General features: G+C 38.9%; 1 protein-coding gene and 1 long non-coding RNA gene across 9 annotated transcripts in view; one reads left to right on the top strand and one right to left on the bottom strand.

Annotated features, from left to right (window-relative positions):
* Positions 1-15,634, top strand: part of NAA35 (N-alpha-acetyltransferase 35, NatC auxiliary subunit) — a 107,724-nt gene that overhangs the window by 1,900 nt on the left and 90,190 nt on the right. The gene's annotated exons all lie outside the window — the stretch shown is intronic.
* The window catches only part of LOC119870816, a 38,159-nt gene that overhangs the window by 817 nt on the left and 21,708 nt on the right, over positions 1-15,634 (bottom strand). Inside the window, exon 1 of one of the 2 annotated variants that reach the window (XR_005354044.1) lies at positions 826-959. The exons of the other annotated variant lie outside the window; for it this stretch is intronic. This is a non-coding gene — a long non-coding RNA (uncharacterized LOC119870816). Of the gene's footprint in view, positions 1-825; positions 960-15,634 lie in introns of those variants that run through there. 2 annotated transcript variants of the gene reach the window in all.

The following is a 15,634-nucleotide window of genomic DNA, read 5'->3' as shown; positions in this document are numbered from 1 at the left end:
CCCTTGGGCCTCTGCATATTTCTTTTTCTGTATCTTAAACTGCTTTGCCTCCAGGTCTTTACCTTCACATAGCTGGCTCCTTCCTGGCCAGTTAAATGCTAGCTCCCCAGGGAGGATGTCTCCAAACAATTAATCTAAGTAGATTTAGTAGATTTAGCCCTGTTCTCTTCTGTCCGACTCTACCTCACCTGAATCACTCTGTTTTATTTATTTTTTATTATAATACTTATATACTATCAGAAGCTGTCCTTTCAGTTATTTCTTGTTTACTGTCAGCCCTACCCACTGGAACATAAAGCTCTGTGAGTGCAGACATTTTGTCTGTAAGCCTAACACAGAGAACATTGCCTGGAACATAGTAATGGTTTAACAAATGCAAAGGCATAAATGATTAGAGAAGTGAGCATATTTGTTGTCTGAGGAGAATGGGTCTTAGGGAGAGACAGGAAAGAGACAAATGGTAGAGTGGGAGGGGTGCCTGGGGGGCTCAGTTGTTTAAGCAGCTGCCTCCTGCTCAGTTCCTGTGATCAAGCCCCACTTCAGGAACCTACCTCTTCCTTTCCCTCTGCCCTCCCCATGTGCCTCCCTCCCCACTGTGCTCTCTTGCTCATGCTCTCAAATAAATAAATAAAATTTTTTTGGAAAAAAAAATGGTAGAGTGAGAGATTGAATTTGAAGAGAGGATGGGATAAAGAACATGGTAGAGAAATTAACTTAGGGGACCAGAATGAGGAATTACTGAGACAGGAGGAACTGAGGTTAGGATTGGTGAAGAAACAGGTAGATTTCTAAACGAGTGGGGAGGAATGGTAGAGGGATACACACCCTGATGGCTTCTCTGTTTTTACTAAACTGAAGGTTAAGTCTTCGTTGTTGATGAGATGGAGTGTTTAGAATAGTGCCCTTAGAAGGAGGAGTAGAGACTCGGAGTAGCTGCAGGTGGTAAGGGAGTCAGCTGGGCATAAGCAAAATGATAACACGTGCACTGACCCTTTGTTATGAAACGTGTCCATTTAAAGAAAGCAAAAGTGAAATTGTGGAAAGAATATTAGACTGGAAATTGGGGGATTGCCCATATCCATCTATCCAAGGGAGAGAGAAAGAAGTGTAAGTTACAGTGTAATTTCTGTGCCCAGAGATCTTAAACTGTTGATGGATTATGCCCGTCATCCTGCACTGATTTTTAAGTGATCTATATTAGAGGGTTGTTGTTCTGAACCTAAATGGAAAAGGCTTTATGAAGTTCATATGGCTTGAGTTGGGCCTTAGAGGAGTGGTGGAGTTTCTGTAAGTGAATATGAGGGAATTATTCTAGACTCAGATGAACTGTTACTCTCACCAGAGTTCATGAGAGTTGGATATTTGAGGGAGAGTGAGTAATTTTGCTTCCTCATGAGCAGAACCTTAAATAGGCAATATGGTTTTATTCCTGTCTCAGTGGGGATTGAGGAGGGGGAGCATGTCATTTTGTTGCCAACCTCAAACCATCCTATTAACTTTTCAATAATTAGCTCTTGCTTGGTCTGAAGTGGCACAGATGTGAGGTATATTTGAAATGAAAAAGTTGATGTAGAAGTGATCTTCCTTTACATATAGATTTAGGACTAAAGTCTTTTGGGAGCTCTTGAGCCTATATTATTAATAATTTGTTTTCTTGAAATCAGATTCATAGCATTAATTTAGCTTAGACTCCAGCAGCTTTCTGAGGGCTAAATTTAAAACAAATATTATACCCTGTAACTGTTGCAGTGGTCTTTCCTCTTCAGTAACAGTGCGATGGTATTTGACTAGACCTTGGGGATTATTTATTTTGGTACCGAGAAAGCAATCTGCATAGTGATGACAGTGTTTTTCATGTACATTTCTATCTGTTCTTTTAGTGACTCTTCGAAGTCTTCTGGACCAAATTCTAATTTCATCACTTCTTTTATTTCCTGTTAGGCAGATGGCACACATTCCCTCCACATTTCCTATTTTCAACATTGAGGCCCTTGGCCTTTTTTGGGGGGTAGGAGGGCTTTTTTTCCCCCCTTAAATTATTTTGAATATATGGTGCTATTACTGTTACTGTGCCTGGTATGTAACATGTCATTTATCTAACACTTCTGAGCTTTGCTTCTCTAGGAAACTGCCTAATTCAAACCATCTCATTGCCTCCTATAAAAAGTCTTTGATCTTCATATTTCATTTGGTTGTCTAAAATTAGGTGCTTTCTGAAGTACAAACCTACAACTTAAATGATCATAAAATATATATTGCTCATTCTTCTACCTATCAGATTCTTTTCTTCCACACTGTTTATCCTAGATTGATGACACTGTCAGGTATCTAGAACTCAGAGGTAATCCAAGGTTGGCTGTCATTACTTCCATTCTTTTTGAGCTTTAGTCTAGAATGAAATGGGCCTATCCTGTCATTTCATATCCTTCTCTCTTTGATGGTTTTACTCATTCCTCCTCTGTCTTTCTCACCCCATGTTTTAAGGCCCCATCACTTATCCAGTTTGTCCCACTCTTGCCCAGTACTTTTGGAAAACTTTTATTGATTTCTCTTCCTCTTTTAAAACCTAGGATTCTTAAGTTTCTTGTTCCTTTTCCTTTTTGTGTTGTCTTCTCTCATTTAGAATGTTTGTAGATCCTAAGATATATTTGTTTAAAGAGTGAATGAAAGGTGCCTGGGTGTCTCAATTGGTTAGCGTCTCCTTTGGCTCAGGTTATGATCCCAGGGTCCTGGAATGAAGCCCAGCATTGGGCTCCCTGCTTAGCGAGGAGTCTGCTTCTCACTCTCCCTCTGCCTCTTCTGCTGCACGTGCCCACTCTCGTGCAGGCGCTTTTTCTCTCAGATAAATAAAATATATATATATATTTTTAGATATTTATTTATTTATTTATTTATTTATTTATTTATTTATTTATTTATTTATTTTATGAGAGACACAGAGAAAGAGAGAGGCAGAGAACACAGGCAGAGGGAGAAGCAGGCTCCATGCAGGGTTCCCGATGTGGGACTCAATCCTTGGTCTCCAGGATCAGGCCCTGGACTGAAGGCGGCGCTAAACAGCTGAGCCACCCAGGGTTCCTCAGATAAATAAAATCTTAAAAAAAAAAAAAAAAAAAATTTAAGGCCATGTTTCTTCATATTAGAGTATCTGGATATTGTACTTCAGAGGTTTGAGAACCACTGGATTACATTAAATGCTATCATTTTGGGTGATTGCCTGAAACCAATGTAATTACGAACACAAGATTGGGAACTGAAATTATAGCAATACTTGATTATAATGTTAGTATCCATTTGGTAATCTGTAATCTTCTTAAAAAATTATCACCAAACTGATTACATGGCATTTAACAATTATCTTAAACAAAACATAGATTCTTGATAAAACTTTCATGGACTCCTCTGCTGAATTTATAAACCCCAATCTGAGAGTCCTTGTTCTAGGAATTTGCTGTTTGTATTACTTTATTCAAGAAGAAAAAGATGGAAATGGCTTGGTGAAAGATCTGGGCAAATCTAAGTAAGTATATTGGGCAAAGATCTGTAAAGAAAATTTTAAGTGATTCTGATTTTGGAAATTTATGTTTTCCTTGTTACATCTTCTCAATGTTTTCAGTGGTGGGGCATGGGTGGGGTGGGCTGTACTAGTAATTGTGGGTCACTTTAGATCAGCGATTATCTGCCAGGGTTGATTTTGCTTCTTAAGGAACATTTGCCAATGTCTTGCAACATTTTTGGTCGTCACAGTAGGAGGCGGGTGGCTGCTGGTGTCTAGTGGGTACACACCAAGGATACTGCACTGGATAGCCCCCACAAAGAAGTAATTGTTTTGCACAAAATGCCAACAGTGCTGTGTAGTTCACTCTATTTAGGTTACTTTCAATAATATTCGACTATCATTTAATCTTTCTGACCCTGGATTCTTGGGGAAGGGAACATATGGATATTGGATGTCCTAACACCTCTAACAACTAGCATTAACATAGAATAAGCAGTGGGAAGAGAATGGGAGCTTTGATGCACTTTGAGGTCTTTTCTGCATTGTTGAATACATCTTAACAGGTTTTCTCATTAATTAGGTATTGTGTAGCCTCCTTTTTGTTGGGAATTTTTGGTTAACAGAAAGGTTGTCCTCAGAAGTCAACGCCTTCCCTCTTTTAGCTGGTTATTTTAATATCCATAATTCTAGATAGCATGCTTTTATTGTTACTTCTGGATTCCTTGCATTCACGATTTGGCATTATCTGTGGACTTCTTTTTTTTTTAAGATTTTATTTATTCATGAGAGATGCAGAGAGAGAAGCAGGCTCCATGCAGGGAGCCTGACGCGGAATTCGATCCCGGGTCCCCAGGATCAAGCCCTGGGCTGAAGGTGGCGCTAAACCACTGAGCCACCCAGGCTACCCTGTGGAGTTCTATCTATAGTTATAACTACATTACGGATATGCAAATATTATCCATAGCTGAGCTAAAGAGTAAAGTTTTTCTTTTTCTTTCCTGTATAATTCTTACACAAAACTTTTTAATCCAAAAATCTATGTGGTTGTCATTAATTCTACCTTAGACTCTTTACTACTTGTCTAAATCTCCTTAAGACATTCAGACACCTCAGACATCTATTGTTTTCATCTCTTTGAAGAAATTTCTCCTCCAGCCTCTTATTGCTCCAATCTGGGCTTCTTGCCTTTGTACATCATGTGATCCTGAGATCATTAGCAGCGGGGTTTCTTACTTTAATATAAATTAGACGTCTTTAGTCACCTCCTGAGTAGAATGCATGGAAGATACAATTTTTTGAGGTTCTGGTTGTCTGAATATGTCTTTATTCTCCCACTTTATTGATAATAACATGTTTGGATACCTTTGAGAATTTCGAGGGCGTGACCCATTGATGTTTTTGCTCTGACGTTGCTATTAAGTTTGATGACATTTTGATAACTGAGTTTTCATAGGTAACCTTTAGGATCTTCTGTATGACCCCGTGTACATCCCTTTCACAGTGATTTGTCTGGTTGACAACTCTGAGGTCCTCTCATCTTGTCTGATTCTTCAGTTCTAGGAAACTTTCTTTAAGTACTCTATTTCCTCTTTTTTTTTGTTTTGTTTTGTTTTTTTTGTTTTGTTTTTTTGTATTCTTACAGAGAGTATTTTTTTTTTTTTTGTATACTGACCCTTTGGGAGGTGCTTAGATCATGAGAGAGGAGCCCACATGAATGGGATTAGTCAGTCCCTTCTGATATTTGAGGTTATTGCAGAAAGACGGCCATCTAGCAAGTAGGCCCTCACCAAACATCCGCTGGTGCCTTGATCTTGGACTTCCCAGCTTCTAGAACTGTGAGAAATAAACATTTGTTGTTTATAGGCTGTCCAGCTTATGATATTTTTTTGTTGTAGAATCTTGAATGGACTAAGACTCTATCTTCCAAACCTACTGAATTTTTCTTATCTGCTTCTAATGTTCTTAATTTTTTTTTTTTTATGTTCTTAATTTCTAACATTTCTTTTCTCTTAGTATTCCTCCTCCCTTTTTTAAGAAAGTAAAATGTCCCGTTTTTGTTTCAGGGTTGCAATGGTTTATCTCTCTAAGGATAATAGTTCTTTTGAATGTTCCTTTACATAGTGCCTTTTTTCTCCAATGTTCCTTTTTTGGTTTTTTGGTTTGTTTTTTTGTTTGTTTGTTTCCTTTAGGAAGATACTTCCTTTTTATCTTTCATATTTGGGCATTACTTCAGATATCTAAAAATTCTTTGATGCCTGTCTAGGGGTGGGAGACCAAAAAACCAATTGGAAGCTCTAAATTTATGAGTGGGACTTATTTACACTGACTGCCACTATCAGATGATCTGACTTTGCTTTTGTGTTAGAGAACCTCTGATAAAAGTTATTTAGCTCTTTCTACTTGGAAAGATTATGTTTAGTAGAGAAAATTTAATCTTTTGCCTTGAAGTTGAAGCTCTGACTTGACTGCCTATGATTAAATAGTGAAGGGGAGGAAGAGATCTGGGGTATTCACATACTCACTTAATGTTCCCTCTTTCCAGTACTATATACCCTAGCCTTCCAGTAACCTTATGTCTCTGGAGATGTTTTTACCTTCTTCAAAGAAAGTCTTCAGTGTTAGGGAGGGGCAGTTATCCTGCTCTGTAAATTAGGACAGGATTCTGCATTGTCTGCTCAGTCTTCCATGTTTTAGCTTTCCTTTTTCTGCTCTTTTAGAAGCAAGTGGTAAGTCAGGTTGGTTTTGGCTTTCTCCATTCCTGGTTTTAGGATTCTGTTTTCTTGAATTTGCTAAGAAACTACTTGTATTTTATTTCCAGGTTTCCCCAATTTTGTTGTACTACTTCTGCACTTGGTTTTCTTTTTTGGAGTGTATACCTTTCTTATACACACACACACACACACACACACATACACACACACTCTTCCTCTGGTTATTTTAATGAGATTTCAGGAGAGAATTAAAGGTAGTTGCCTGTGTTCAGTTAGCCACCTTTACCCCGTGGTAAACCTCAATTGGTTTGTTTGAATATCACAATTACAATCGCATTGGATTTCAACAATGTCATAGATTCAAGTAGGGTGTTCCTAGGGACCCTACCTGGGAACTTAACCATCATTTATAAAGTTAAGGGTAGAAATATATTGAAAGATCTATAACATCAGTTTACACATGATCTGCTCGCTTATAACATGATAATATGTGTTTGTCTTGTCACATAGGTACATGCTTTTCTCTGTCTTCTAAGAACTTTTTCTCAGGAGAATGATCATATGCTACAAGTGCTTATTAGCACTGCTGCATATCCAGACTCTACCACAAGTTATGATTCATCGTTCATTTCCAAGGCAAAAGGAAGGACGTCCAGTAAGATGTTAGGAAATTCTGTGATCCACAAAATTGAGTTAAATTTTCTCTCACAGCTCTCTCACAAGAGTTAAATTGATCTCTCACAGATCTATTCATGCCTTATATGAAAGTGAGGATAAAAGAAAAAGGTGGTTTATTGTCAAGGTGGCAGAAAAAAATTTTTTTGACTGATAAACTTTTCCTTGTATCTAATTTTTTCCATTGCTCTTTGTGTGTTTTAAGCTATGTACTACTGGACCTACTTAAGGCTTTAACTTAAAAGTAGAAGTAACTTATCATTGTGTTAACTTAGTTCAGCAGTTTGGTGTGTCTGTGATCCTTGGGAGCGTCAATACCTTTTAAAGGGTATGCAAGGTCAAAACAATTTCCGTGGTAAAACTATTTCCATATAAAGGTGAGATGTGGGGATCCCCAGGTGGCTCAGTGGTTTGGCACCTGCCTCTGGCCCAGGGCGCGATCCTGGAGTCCCGGGATCGAGTCCCACGTCGGGCTCCCGGCATGGAGACTGCTTCTCCCTCCTCCTGTGTCTCTGCCTCTCTCTTCCTCTCTCTATATCCATCATGAATAAATAAATAAATCTTTAAAAAAAAAAATGCTGAGATGTTGGGCAGCCCGGGTGGCTAAGCAGTTTAGTGCCACCTTCAGCCCAGGGCCTGATCCTGGAGACCTGGGATCGAGTCCCACGTCGGGCTCCCTGCATGGAGCCTGCTTCTCCCTCTGCCTGTGTCTCTGCCTCTCTCTCTCTCTCTCGTGAATAAATAAATAAAATCTTAAAAAAAAAAAAAAAACTCAGTTGTTAACTTGTCTTTTTACTCTCATTCTCTTATTAGTACTGTGGAATTTTCCAAAGAGTATATGATGTGTGATGATGTCATTGCTCTGTTAATGATAAATGTAAAACATCCTTCTCACTTAAATTTTTGAGAATTGCTTCCTAGTTGAATAAGACCCAAACTACTTACGTCTGTAATGCTGTAGAATATTATGATTCAGTGTCCAGTTGTTGATCACGCAGTGAGAGTGCTTGCACTTTGCTTAGTCGAGTAAATTTTAAGTTTCCTGCCTACAGTTGACTGTGATCTGATTATTGGTGTGTGTGTGTGTGTGTGTTTTTTAAGATTTTATTTATTTGAGAGAGAGAGAGAACACACATGTGCGTGTGTGTAAGGGAAGAGAAGCAGAGGGACAAGTAGACCCACTGAGTATGGAGCCAGGGGTAGGACTGGATCTAAGGACTCTGAGATCATGACCTGAGCCAAAATCAAGAGTTGGTCGCTTAATCTACTGAACCACCCAGGCACAGGATTACTGGTTTTCTGAGGGACCTTATGAGAGTCAGCTAGTTTAACCCTTTATTTTACAGTTAGGAAACCAAGTCCCCTGATTGACTTGCTTCTAGGTCTGTGGAGTGTTTTATTTTTAAGTTTGGTGAAGCTATCCAAATCTACCTTAAATATTTGATAAATTATTACAGCAGTTCTCAAATATTTTGGTCTCAGGACCCTATTATACTCTTAAAAATTACAGTTTAAACTCTTAAAAATTGTGTGTTAACATATATAGATGTTCACTGTATTAAAATTGAAGACTGAGAAATTTAAAAAATAATTATCAATTCATTTAAAAACAATTACAAACCCATTGCATGTTAACATGATTTTTTTTTTTTTTAAGATTTTGTTTATTTATTCATGAGAGACCTAGAGACACAGGCAGAGAAGCAGGCTCCATGCAAGGAGCCCGACGTGGGACTCCATCCGGGGTCTCCAGGATCAGGCCCTGGGTTGAAGGCGGTGCTAAACCACTGAGCCACCCGGGCTGCCCTAACATGATGTTTTTTAATGAAAAATAAGTGCAATATTTATTTTTCAAAACAGAGTAACTTACAGGAGTGGAGTTGTTTTATACTTTTGAAAATCTCTTTAGTGTCAGCATAACGGAGAGCACCTGAATTCTTTATCTGTGTGTCTGTTTGAACTGTATGGAGTAAATCTGGCCTCATTTAGTATGTAGCTGAAATGGAACCTTTTCAGATTATTGTGGATATTCTTCTTTGATATTACAGTGAAACTTGACAGGTGGTAGTTTGTTAAAGATTAGTTGTGATAAGGAATCTGAAGACATATTTAGTGGACTTTGCATTCTCTGTTACATTAAAATTCACTGGTCTGAACTTTGAATGGATCTTTTATCTGTGCCTAATTTTGGAACATGTGTTGCCATTTGGAAAATACTGGTTCATTGAGTGCAGATCTTCCAAATGCAGATAAAACTATATAATACTGAAAGGCACATTTGTTAGTATCACCACCAAAACCATCAGAAAAGTCTCTTTTAAGTATTTGGAAGCTATCAGGTTCACAGTGTCAGATGTTTCTCCAAATTCTTAATTTTTGCTTTAAAAGCTCAAATGTTTATCATTTTTTCCCCAAATGTTATCATTAGCAACACACAATGTCAGTTGTTTTTCTTAAAGCAATAAACTCATTTAGTTTCAAGAAAATGGCGTATTCTCCGAGATAAGTATAGTTTTTGTCCATTGTTCTTTCAAGTAAAAATGGTGTTTCATGATAATTGTGCAGGTGCTTTTCCTTAAAACAACGTCTTGTATTGGTATGCAGCAGAAGTGTTTGTTTATACTTCCCATTTTGTCAAATAGAATATTTAAAAGATGTACTCAGCGATTGAGATATAATCAGAAATATCAGGGTCAGCATTAGGATGAAGCAGTTGAGGCACCTCGAGTGCAACATTTAAGGATTTGCTACCTGTGAAGGCAAGTGCCTCCTTAAATTTTGCATGGGAGGTGCTTCACTTGCTGCACTCTGGTCCTGGCCCTGAGGTTAATGATTTTACTGCTTTATCAAGGATTCCTTAGGTAAAATAAAATAAAAAAAAAATTGTCTTTTTTAACTGCAAGTGCATGGAAGTAAAGAATACACTAGCTTGTGGACACTCTTAATTTGTACTAAAACTAGAGCAATGTAGCCTCCACTTTTTATTTTTTCTCTTTATGCCATTGCTTTTACATCTTCATTACAATTGTCAACAAAGTGAAAAAGACAATGTTTTATTCTGTGAAAAAAATTTCTAAATTTTATTTATTTCTTAGGGAGAGCATACAAGTGCATGAAGTAGCAAGCAGAGGTGGAGGGGCAGAGGGAAGAGAGAAAGAATCTTAAGCAGGGTCCATACGGAGATTGGAGCCTGACACGGGGCTCAATCTTAAAACCCTGAGATCGTGAACTGAACTGAAATCAAGAGTTGGATGCTTAACAAACTAAGCCACCCAGGTGCCCCAATATTACTATGAAAGTAATTTTAATATCACAGACACCTCAGTTCCGAAACCATCTTTGAGAACTGCTGAAAACTAGTGCTTTGCACCTTCTGTAAGATTTGTCCATTAGTTTTTAAGCTACTTAAAATGTTATGATAGTGGTTCTCACCTTTCTGCACATTGAAGTTGCCTGTATTGCTTTAAAACCGCTGCAGAGGCCACACCCCTAGAATTTAATTGTTTTAGGGTACCGATGAACGTTGAGATTGCCACAAACTCTGGAGTTGATACCAGTATGCAGTCAAGGTTGAGACCTATTTCACAGGGGATGAATACTGTTTTTTGATTAGCTGTTTACTCAAGTGTCTTTTCTACCTTGAAATACAATGAAATTTTATTTATTTATTTTTTTTATAATAAATTTATTTTTCATTGGTGTTCAATTTGCCAACATACAGAATAACACCCAGTGCTCATCCCGTCAAGTGCCCACCTCAGTGCCTGTCACCCATTCACCCCCACCCTCGGCCCTCCCCCGCCCCCTTCCACCACCCCTAGTTTGTTTCCAAGAGTTAGGAGTCTATGTTTTATCTCCCTTTCCCATATTTCCCACACACTTCTTCTCCCTTCCCTTATATTCCCTTTCACTAGTATTTATATTCCCCACATAAATGAGAACATATAGTGTTTGTCCTTCTGTGATTGACTTAATTCACTCAGCATAATACCCTCCAGTTCCGTCCACGTTGAAGCAAATGGTGGGTATTTGTCATTTCTAATGGCTGAGTAATATTCCATTGTATACATAAACCACATCTTCTTCATCCATTCATCTTTCAATGGACACCGAGGCTCCTTCCACAGTTTGGCTATTGTGGACATTGCTGCTATAAACATCGGGGTGCAGGTGTCCCGGCGTTTCATTGCATCTGTATCTTTGGGGTAAATCCCCAACAGTGCAATTGCTGGCTCCTAGGGCAGGTCTATTTTTAACTTTTTGAGGAACCTCCACACAGTTTTCCAGAGTGGCTGCACCATTTCACATTCCCACCAACAGTGTAAGAGGGTTCCCCTTTCTCCACATCCTCTCCAACATTTGTGGTTTCCTGCCTTGTTAATTTTCCCCATTCTCAGTGGTGTGAGGTGGTATCTCATTGTAGTTTTGATTTGTATTTCCCTGATGGCAAGTGATGCGGAGCATCTTCTCATGTGCATGTTGGCCATGTCTATGTCTTCCTCTGTGAGATTTCTTTTCATTTCTTTTGCCCATTTCATGATTGGATTGTTTCTTTGGTGTTGAGTTTAATAAGTTCTTTATAGATCTTGGAAACTAGCCCTTTATCTGATACGTCATTTGCAAATATCTTCTCCCATTCTGCAGGTTGTCTTTTAGTTTTGTTGACTGTATCCTTTGCTGTGCAAAAGCTTCTTATCTTGATGAAGTCCCAATAGTTCATTTTTGCTTTTGTTTCTTTTGCCTTGGTGGATGTATCTTGCAAGAAGTTACTGTGGCCAACTTCAAAAAGGGTGTTGCTTTGGGATCCCTGGGTGGCTCCGCGGTTTGGCACCTGCCTTTGGCCCAGGGCGCGATCCTGGAGACCCGGGATCGAGTCCCACATCAGGCTCCTGGCATGGAGCCTGCTTCTCCCTCTGCCTGTGTCTCTGCCTGCCTCTCTCTCTCTGTGTCTATCATAAATAAATTAAAAAAAAAAAAAAAAAGTGTTGCCTGTGTTCTCCTCTAGGATTTTGATGGAATCTTGTCTCACATTTAGATCTTTCATCCATTTTGAGTTTATCTCTGTGTGTGGTGCAAGAGAGTGGTCTAGTTTCATTTTTCTGCATGTGGATGTCCAATTTTCCCAGCACCATTTATTGAAGAGACTGTCTTTCTTCCAATGGATAGTCTTTCCTCCTTTATTGAATATTAGTTGACCATAAAGTTCAGGGTCTACTTCTGGGTCTCTATTCTGTTCCATTGATCTATGTGTCTGTTTTTGTGCCAGTACCACACTGTCTTGATGATCACAGCTTTGTGGTACAACCTGAAATCTGGCATTGTGATGCCCCCAGCTATGGTTTTCTTTCCTAAAATTCCCCTGGCTATTCGGGGTCTTTTCTGATTCCACACAAATCTTAAAATCATTTGTTCTAACTCTCTGAAGAAAGTCCATGGTATTTTGATAGGGATTGCATTAAACATGTAAATTGCCCTGGGTAACATTGACGTTTTCACAATATTAATTCTGCCAATCCATGAGCATGGAATATTTTTCCATCTCTTTGTGTCTTCCTCAATTTCTTTCAGAAGTATTCTATAGTTTTTAGGGTATAGTTCCTTTACCTCTTTGGTTAGGTTTATTCCTAGGTATCTTAGGCTTTTGGGTATAATTGTAAATGGGATTGACTCCTTAATTTCTCTTTCTTCAGTCTCATTGTTAGTGTATAGAAATGCCACTGATTTCTGGGGATTAATTTTGTATACTGCCACACTCTTAAATTCCTGTATGAGTTCTAGCAATCTTGGGGTGGAGGCTTTTGGGTTTTCTATGTAGAGTATCATGTCATTGGCGAAGAGGGAGAGTTTGACTTCTTCTTTGCCAATTTGAATGCCTTTAATGTCTTTTTGTTGTCTGATTGCTGAGACTAGGACTTCCAGTACTATGTTGAAGAGCAGTGGTGAGAATGGACATCCCTGTCGTGTTCCTGATCTTAAAGGAAAGGCTCCCAGTGCTTCCCCATTGAGAATTATATTTGCTGTGGGCTTTTCACAGATGGCTTTTAAGATGTTGAGGAATGTTCCCTCTATCCCTACACTCTGAAGAGTTTTGATCAGGAATGGATGCTGTATTTTGTCAAATGCTTTCTCTGCATCTAATGAGGGGATCATATGGTTCTTGGTTTTTCTCTTGCTGATATGATGAACCACATTGATTGTTTTACAAGTGTTGAACCAGCCTTGTGTCCCGGGGATGAATCCCACTTGGTCATGGTGAATAATTTTCTTAATGTACTGTTGGATGATCCTATTGGCTAGTATATTGTTGAGAATTTTTGCATCCATGTTCATCAGGGATATTGGTCTATAATTCTCCTTTTTGGTGGGGTCCTTGTCTGGTTTTGGAATTAAGGTGATGCTGGCCTCATAGAACGAATTTGGAAGTACTCCATCTCTTTCTATCTTTCCAAACAGCTTTAGTAGAATAGGTATGGTTTCTTCTTTAAACTTTTGATAGAATCCCCCTGGGAAGCCATCTGGCCCTGGACTTTGGTGTCTTGGGAGGTCTTATTTTTTATTTTTTTATTTTTTAAATTTATTTATGATAGTCACACAGAGAAAGAGAGAGAGAGGCAGAGACACAGGCAGAGGGAGAAGCAGGCTCCATGCACCGGGAGCCCGACGTGGGATTCGATCCCGGGTCTCCAGGATCGCACCCTGGGCTAAAGGCAGGTGCTAAACCGCTGCGCCCCCCAGGGATCCCTCTTGGGAGGTTTTAGATGACTGCTTCAATTCCCTCCTGGTTATTCGCCTGTTCAGGTTTTCTATTTCTTCCTGTTCTAGTTTTGGTAGTTTGTGGCTTTCCAGGAATGATTCCATTTCTTCTAGATTGCCTAATTTATTGGCATATAGCTGTTCATAATATGTTTTTAAAATCGTTTGTATTTCCTTGGTGTTGGTAGTGATCTCTCCTTTGTCATTCATGATTTTATTAATTTGAGTCTTCTCTCTCTTCTTTTTAATAACGCTGGCTAATGGTTTATCTATCTTATTCATTCTTTCAAAGAACCAACTCCTGGTTCTGTTGATCTGTTCCACAGTTCTTCTGGTCTCGATTTCGTTGAGTTCTGCTCGAATCTTAACTCTGTTCTTCTGCTGAGTGTCGGATCTATTTGCTGTTTTTTCTCTAGCTCCTTTATGTGTAAGGTTAGCTTTTGTATTTGAGTTCTTTCCAGTTTTTGAATGGATGCTTGTATTGCGATGTATTTGCCCCTTAGGACTGCTTTTGCTGCATCCCAAAGATTTTGAACGGTTGTATCTTCATTCTCATTAGTTTCCATGAATCTTTTTAATTCTTCCTTAATTTCCCTGTTGACCCTTTCATCTTTTAGCAGGATGGTCCTTAACCTCCACGTGTTTGAAGTCCTTCCAAACTTCTTGTTGTGATTTAGTTCTAATTTCAAGGTATTATGGTCTGAGAATATGCAGGGGACGATCCCAGTCTTTTGGTATTGGTTCAGACCTGATTTGTGACCCAGTATGTGGTCTATTCTGGAGAAAGTTCCATGTGCAATTGAGAAGAATGTGTATTCAGTTGAGTTTGGATGTAAAGTTCTGTAGATATCTGTGAAATCCATCTGGTCCAATGTATCATTTAAAGCTCTCGTTTCTTTGGAGATGTGTTTAGAAGACCTATTGAGTGTAGAAAGTGCTAGATTGAAGTCACCAAGTATAAGTGTATTATTATCTAAGTATTTCTTCACTTTGGTTATTAATTGATATATTTGGCAGCTCCCACATTCGGGGCATATATATTGAGGATTGTTAAGTCCTCTTGTTGGATAGATCCTTTAAGTAGGATATAGTGTCCCTCTTCATCTCTCACTACAGTCTTCGGGGTAAATTTTAGTTTATCTGATAAAAGGATGGCTACCCCTGCTTTCTTTTGAGGACCATTTGAATGGTAAATGGTTCTCCAACCTTTTATTTTCAGGCTGTAGGTGTCCTTCTGTCTAAAATGAGTCTCTTATAGACAGCAAATAGATGGGTCCTGCTTTTTTATCCAGTCTGAAACCCTGCACCTTTTGATGGGGTCATTAAGCCCGTCCATGTTCAGAGTTACTATATAAAGATATGAGTTTAGTGTCATCATGATATCTATTCAGTCCTTGTTTTTGTGGATTGTTCCACTGGACTACTTCTTAAGGGGGAATTTTAAGAGTCCCCCTTAAAATTTCTTGCAGAGCTGGTTTGGAGGTCACATATTCTTTCAGCTCCTGCCTGTCTTGGAAGCTCTTTATCTCTCCTTCCATTTTGAATGAGAGCCTTGCTGGATAAAGTATTCTTGGTTGCATGTTCTTCTCATTTAGGACCCTGAATATATCCTGCCAGCCCTTTCTGGCCTGCCAGGTCTCTGTGGAGAGGTCTGCTGTTACCCTAATACTCCTCCCCATAAAAGTCAGGGATTTCTTGTCTCTTGCTGCTTTAAGGATCTTCTCTTTATCTTTGGAATTTGCAAGCTTAAGTATTAAGTGTCAAGGTGTTGAACGGTTTTTATTGATTTTAGGGGGGGATCTCTCTATCTCCTGGATCTGAATGCCTGTTTCCCTTCCCAGATTAGGAAAGTTTTCAGCTATGATTTGTTCAAATACATATTCTGCACCTCTGTCCCTTTCGGCGCCCTCGGGAACCCCAATTAAACGTAGGTTTTTCTTCCTCAGGCTGTCGTTTATTTCCCTTAATCTATCTTCATGGTCTTTTAATTGTCTCT

Source organism: Canis lupus, chromosome 1, assembly GCF_011100685.1.
Source record: "Canis lupus familiaris isolate Mischka breed German Shepherd chromosome 1, alternate assembly UU_Cfam_GSD_1.0, whole genome shotgun sequence".
Classification (NCBI taxonomy): Eukaryota; Metazoa; Chordata; class Mammalia; order Carnivora; family Canidae; genus Canis; species Canis lupus.
The sequence above is the reverse complement of the archived record's forward strand: the minus strand, read 5'-3'. Positions and strand labels throughout refer to the sequence as shown.